Here is a 6404-nt window from a genome sequence, read left to right as displayed (position 1 = left end):
ACTCCTCTTCAATTCTTTGGCAGCTTTCACCCTCATGTAAGTTTCAACAATTTCTTTTCCAGCGAAAAATCCACGTCCAAGAGGACTATAAGGTACAATGTCTATTCCAAAATCCCTACAAGTAGAAATGATATCATCCTCCACATCACAGGTCCACAAAGACCATTCTATAATGGGATGTACAACATTAGCTTGTCTAATGGTTTCCACACTAGCTTCAGAGAGCCCAATATATTTGACTTTTCCTTCTTACTCAAGCTTCTTGAGTTCTCCCACAGTTTCTTCTATTGGAACTGTAGTATCCATATGGTGCTACTAGTAATTATCAATATAATACACATCAAGGAGCTTCAGGCTATCTTCACAAGATTTGTGTACATACTCTGTCGAGCCTTTAACATGAAAACACCTTCTATTATGACGTTTCCAAACTGTTAACCACGTTCATACTCAAACACAACTCTCACATATTTTACTATCACACATGCTTATGAATATATTATCTACACACAATAACTTTCATCCAGCTTTGATACGAAAATGATGTCGCAAACCATAATGCCCGAAAATTAATAATTAACACACTAACATAAAACTGCACACAACGAATGCATACAAGTATTTAGAATTAATCCATTAATAAATAAAATATTTACAAGAGAACTGTTGGCCTAATAATTGGCCTCTCATTCTCCTCTCTCCTTCCCTTACATGCCTCATGGGCTCACCTAGATTTATACAAGTGGATCCAAACCCAAATTAGGGTCTAGATCCTAAACAAACTCCCAAAATATCTCTCATGATCCATAAAAACTCTCACCTAATCCCTTATCTCTAGATGAGATCTAACTAACCCTCAAATCTCTCAAATCTTCCAACTCTCGAACTTTCTCCTAATTACAATAATTCTCGTTTTCTTTTAAAACTATAGGAAAAATACATTAAATAATTAAATCCTAACTTAAGGAACTAACTCGATTAGTAAACATGATACCCTAGGTTAGATTCTCTTGCATCATTTTGTTATTATCATGTACACTTATACATATCAAACATAATAACATTTTTAGTTTTCATTAACCTGTAAAATATTTTAAAATATTTTATCTATAGTTCACATTGATTTTTTTCTTTTTTAAATACTCCTTTTTAGTGGAGGCATAAACTCCACTTTAATCACTGAAGGAATTATACATCTTCATCATATTGGGATGAAAAAATTGTATTTTTTTTACTATTAGTTTCTTTGTCTCTCTAAAGTTTGTATACGATTAACTTATTTAAGGATGACATTGAATATATATATATATATATATATATATATATATATATATATATATCTATAGATAGATAGATAGATAGTTGATATTGAAATATTTTACTTGCGTATTTTTTAATTTTTTAATAAGTGGCAACATCTCCCCACACTTGGAAATAGAGCACTTTTCAACATAATGATGTTCATTTATAATTTTAGTGGAGATAAATAATGGATTTATTGTAATAATTTAATATTGCATTGTGCTTACTTGAATAAGCAATGATTTTTGCATGAGACTTAGTTTGTTGATAACTTATATAGTGAAACCTCAAATACTTACATGGAGGTTAGTGGTGACTCTTGGTTATAAATCTTATCAAAGGATATGTATTGTAGCTTCAAGAGTGAATGTGTTGTTTCTTAATTAATAATATTCCATATACATATACATGTATATTTGGATTTTACAATTGTCGTAGGGATTATGATAATAAAAATATATTTTAAGAAATATGTCCTTATTTCTTACAATAATATGTTATATGATTATAAAGAGGAGAGGGAGCTCAGCGGCAGGATCCCTTTTTGCTGCGACCCTCATTTTCGAGATATTTTCGAGATGGTTCGTTGATGCCCTTCTTATTGTTGTTGCTTCCTTGCCTTTCATGGATGATCACTGCTACCTCTTGGCGTGACTCTTGTGGCTTGGCTTTCTGGGTTTTCTTGGTTCCTTGTTTCCCTTCTGTGGCTCGGCTTGTAGTCTTTGTTCGTTCTCCTTCGTCGGCCCGTGTTTCCTCCGGTCGTGTTCATCCTGCTGCATTATTTTATTTTTGGAAGGGAGGTGAGGCAGCGGGGTCGAGGTGGATCCCTTGTTGCTTTGACGCATGTTTCATGCCTCTTTTTTCTGCAGGTGACATGATGTCTTGGCTTCGGGAGTTAAGGGAGTGAGGTCGAGGCGGCTCTCTTGCCGCTTTTGCTCCATTTTGTGTCTCTCTTTTCTACTTTTTGTGGACGTCGCTGTCACTATCGTGGAAGTTGTTGTATGCCTGGGATTCACTGTGGGTGTTGTGGTTTCTTTGGGACTTTCTGGGCAGCCTGTGCCCAAGTTTTTGGTGCTCGTGGCTCTCTGTCTTGTTGTGATTGTTGGTCCTCTGGTGCACGTTGTGGAGGTGCCTTTTTTTGTTGTTCACACAAAAGTCGTCTTCTACCCTTTATCATCATAGCCTTTTCTCTTGTTACAACATTCTTCGGTCAGCTTTGCAGATGCCGAGAGTCCTTTTTGGGGATTTTTTGGCCCTGCTCTTTTTATTGTCATGTCTCAGGGCTCTTTTTCAGGCTACCTGGGCGACCTGTGCCTAGGATTTTTGGCATTTTCTAGGTGGTTAGCCATGGATGCATGGCTCATCAACAGGATAATGTTGCCATTCATCGGTTCTTGGCCTTGTTTTTTTTTTGGGATTTTTTTGGCCCTTTTTATGCCATTTTTTCTGCTCCCTATTGGGTTTTCTGTGGGCCTGCAGGTCCAGATATTTTGAATTCTTGCTGCTTTGTGTTCTAGGGCTCATTGAACCTAGGGTTTCACATCTTGAACCCTATTTGACAGATGATTACTCCTTGTAACAGACTTGTTTTCTCTTAGAATTGCATACGCACACGGTGTGTAGAAAATTTATTTTTTATTCCCTGTTAACATAATTAAAATTACGATTTTATTTCTCTGGGAAAAAGAATATTATATGATTTATGATTACATGTGTTTTCTCAAATTCTAAGTTCTTATATGAATTGTGGTTACATATGTTTTCTTAATTTTATTGAATTTTACATAGGTCAGAAGGAATATACCACAATGTCTTAGACATAACTTAAATGTTTTAATATTTTTTTTTATAGTATTTCATTTTCTATTGTTGATGTCAAGTATTAAAGGATATTTGTTGATGCTTCTAAAGTGTATGTGTTTCCTTTGTTAAGTATCATGTCATTTTTGGGTATTAATCTATAAGCAAATACATGTGTATATGGCTTAAGAAGATATCAATATGTATATTCTAAGTAAAGTTCTCTTATTTCTTACCATAACCTATTATATGATTTGTAGTTACATGCATTTTTAAATAATGAGTTTTCATAATATAACTTGTTATTACATGCATTTTTTCAACTTATGAATTATTTATTTTATGGACTTTAGTCCATGTTTGATACTTTTGTTATAGTTTTGCATTGCATTGATTTTACTTAAATAAAATATTTTTCCATTATCCTACAATTGAGATTTTTGTTCGGGTATCTTATGAAATTTGATTAATTTATAATATTATTCATAGCAATGCCCATGGGTGTCCAAATCCATATTGATAATTTCCATTAAAATGTGTGCATGTAAAATCACACTGACAAACACTCAAATAAGAAGCAAATTTCAATACAATATTCATATTATATATACATCAAGAAAATTAAGTGACAAAATTTGTCGAACGCAATAAACATTGGTCATAAATATTAATTCAATGTAAATACTTTAATTACGAAATTTGTCCTAATGGCTTCTTTCAATATAGAAAATATTTTGAGAGGAGGCATAGTTTTCCATAAAAAATTGAATGATTTGCCTACCTTAAAATGAATATTGAATACAATGTTCACCTCTACTTCTAAACTCTATGATAAATATCACATTCTTAAAATTTTCCTTGCCTCCTATCATCTATCTTTTAATGTTCTTGCCCCATAATTTGATTTATTTAATCATTGAGTCACCCATATCTATGTATGTACATTCAACCCCAATATATTTCCATTCGTTGGAAATTATCCAAAGAATTTTGAACCAGAAACAAACCATTCTTTCACCATCGTGTCTAATGGTATTATTTTTCATTCGATGATAGCCTTGGTCACCCTTGGTTGCAACATCTCCACTAAGTCACTTTTTCCTTCTTAAAACCCACTAAAGGTCACCTTCTGTGTATCCTAGTATCCATTATTGTAATCCTAGATTGTCTACTCCTTTTTCGTCCCTATATTCTCAATTTCCATTTGCAAAACAAGTCACCATATTTGGTTTCCCTATGGCACTAGCTCACTTTATGTCTTTTCTTCATTGACCACCACCATTTTTAGCCACCAATTATGCTCCACTCTAAGGAAGTCTCAAGTTTCATCTTCATTTTTCTTTTGACCTTGTCCATCATAGTCAAATTTGCCACTCATTATAGTTTGGTATCTGGCTCACCTTCAGTTGATTTACATGGACTCTCTTAACTTAGAAGTTACTGCTTCATTCCTATAAAATTCAACTCATTTTTTGCACAACTAATGGTATCTCAATTCTCATTTTTCATTAGAATGATGAACCATGGATGGAATAGGGAGAGCCATCATTGCTCCCTACTTTCATTGGCCTCCTTGATGTTCAACATCAACATCTTCTCATATCGAGATGGGTCTTATCATGCAAAGATTGCAATTAATAGTTTCAATCAAAGACCCTTGAGCTTGGTAGGAATTCATATTCCATCAAATTCAAACACCCCTAATCATGTCAGGTTCGAGGGAATGTTCTCCTCATAACAATGTCCTAATATTATCAACATCTCCAAGTGCGACACAGATTTCTCCTTTAGAAATTTTCTAGCTGATATGAATTGGATAATTAATTTGTTGTACTAAATTCCTTTTCAGAATATGTTAAAAATGCTTAAGGATTCATACTGTTAATTGCAAGTTTAAACATGAGTTTTTGAGCGTTTTCATGTAAATTTTATCTACAAATTAACATAAAAAAATGACTGAACAACAACATATAACATACATGAACATCACAAAAACAATAGCACATCAGCGCATGATGAAGGAGTTCACCCCACCTGGGCTACATCTCCTTGGTCCCACTTCCAATGGCTTTTCCCTATATATTATGCTCAAAAGTGTGAATGCATCAGTTTACAATGCTCAGATAGCTCTAAAACCTATTCCAGTGGCTCCACAATGCCCAAAAATGCCCGTGTAGCCTCTTTTTGTTCATGATTTAGTTAAAAAATGAAGAAGTTATGGCTTCCTAGAGTCTTTCTACTAATCGCACCGCAAATTCCTCAAAATCCGGCACCATCCTACAATCTCTCTTGGATTTGCACTAACCTGGCACCATTTCTGCTGATTTTAGGGTGAAATTGTCAGACAACTTAAATATCCTATAATGCCTAAAATCGGCAAATTATGGCCACATAGGGGCCACATGCCCGGGGCAAAGGCCAATGGCCCACCCCCGCCGGCTGGACCCCCTACTCCACTCCACTGGTGGACATGTGGGTGGCGCGTGCCTAAGGGCTGGCCCCCTGTGGCTGGTCCTTTTCTAGAATGTGCAATACTTCAACATTAAATATAGGTCACAACCATAGTCTATTAAGACTCATTGTTGCAGTGCATTGGTAGGAGGCTTTCGTCATGTACTTGGAGGTCATGGGTTTGACTCCCGTTGTCGCTGATCGGACCTCAAACAAAATTTTGGTGGCCCCCGTGTTGCCACGTGGTGTCCTCTGGCTGGGCCACATGTTAACCTGTGGTTGGCCACCTTCCGACCAATAAAATTCATCCAAATCAAACCAACCGCATCGTGCCACTTGGAAACATACCATTCGCCAAAGGCCCATTGACCAATCAACCCTGCCATGTCATCCTACACACTAAGTGTCACGTCAGCAGTACAGACTGCTGACTGGCCTGTCACATTTTTCAAAAATTCGCGTGTTTGGGAAAGCGAACAGAGCATGATTCTGGGAGCATACGGTGTCCGTTTCGTGTAAAACGAGTTGCGTCAAGTTCAGGATGATGAGAACTACACGGTCATTCAGGTTCCACACTGATCCGAAAAGTTCAAATTTTGAGTTATTTTTTGAGCACCTGATCATTCCTCCCCACTGGAAGCCTTTTGGACCCCAAAATATCACTTTTAGTTGTACAGCAGGTGAGGGTATACTCCCCTCACCTTTCCAATCTTGATCTAATTGGCTTTTGAAGGATTTGTTCCTTTGAGCCCCACTCGAAGGTAGTCCACACTTCCTCATTTTGAAGACCTTGTTCTTTTGTCAAGAATGGTGTCTTACTGTAGTTCATCAAGGTATTTAGGAGAAAAATC

Source organism: Pinus tabuliformis, chromosome X (genome assembly GCF_031772625.1).
Source record: "Pinus tabuliformis cultivar Carrire ecotype Pingquan chromosome X, CPIR1, whole genome shotgun sequence".
NCBI classification, from domain to species: Eukaryota; Viridiplantae; Streptophyta; class Pinopsida; order Pinales; family Pinaceae; genus Pinus; species Pinus tabuliformis.
Note: the sequence above shows the minus strand (reverse complement) of the source record.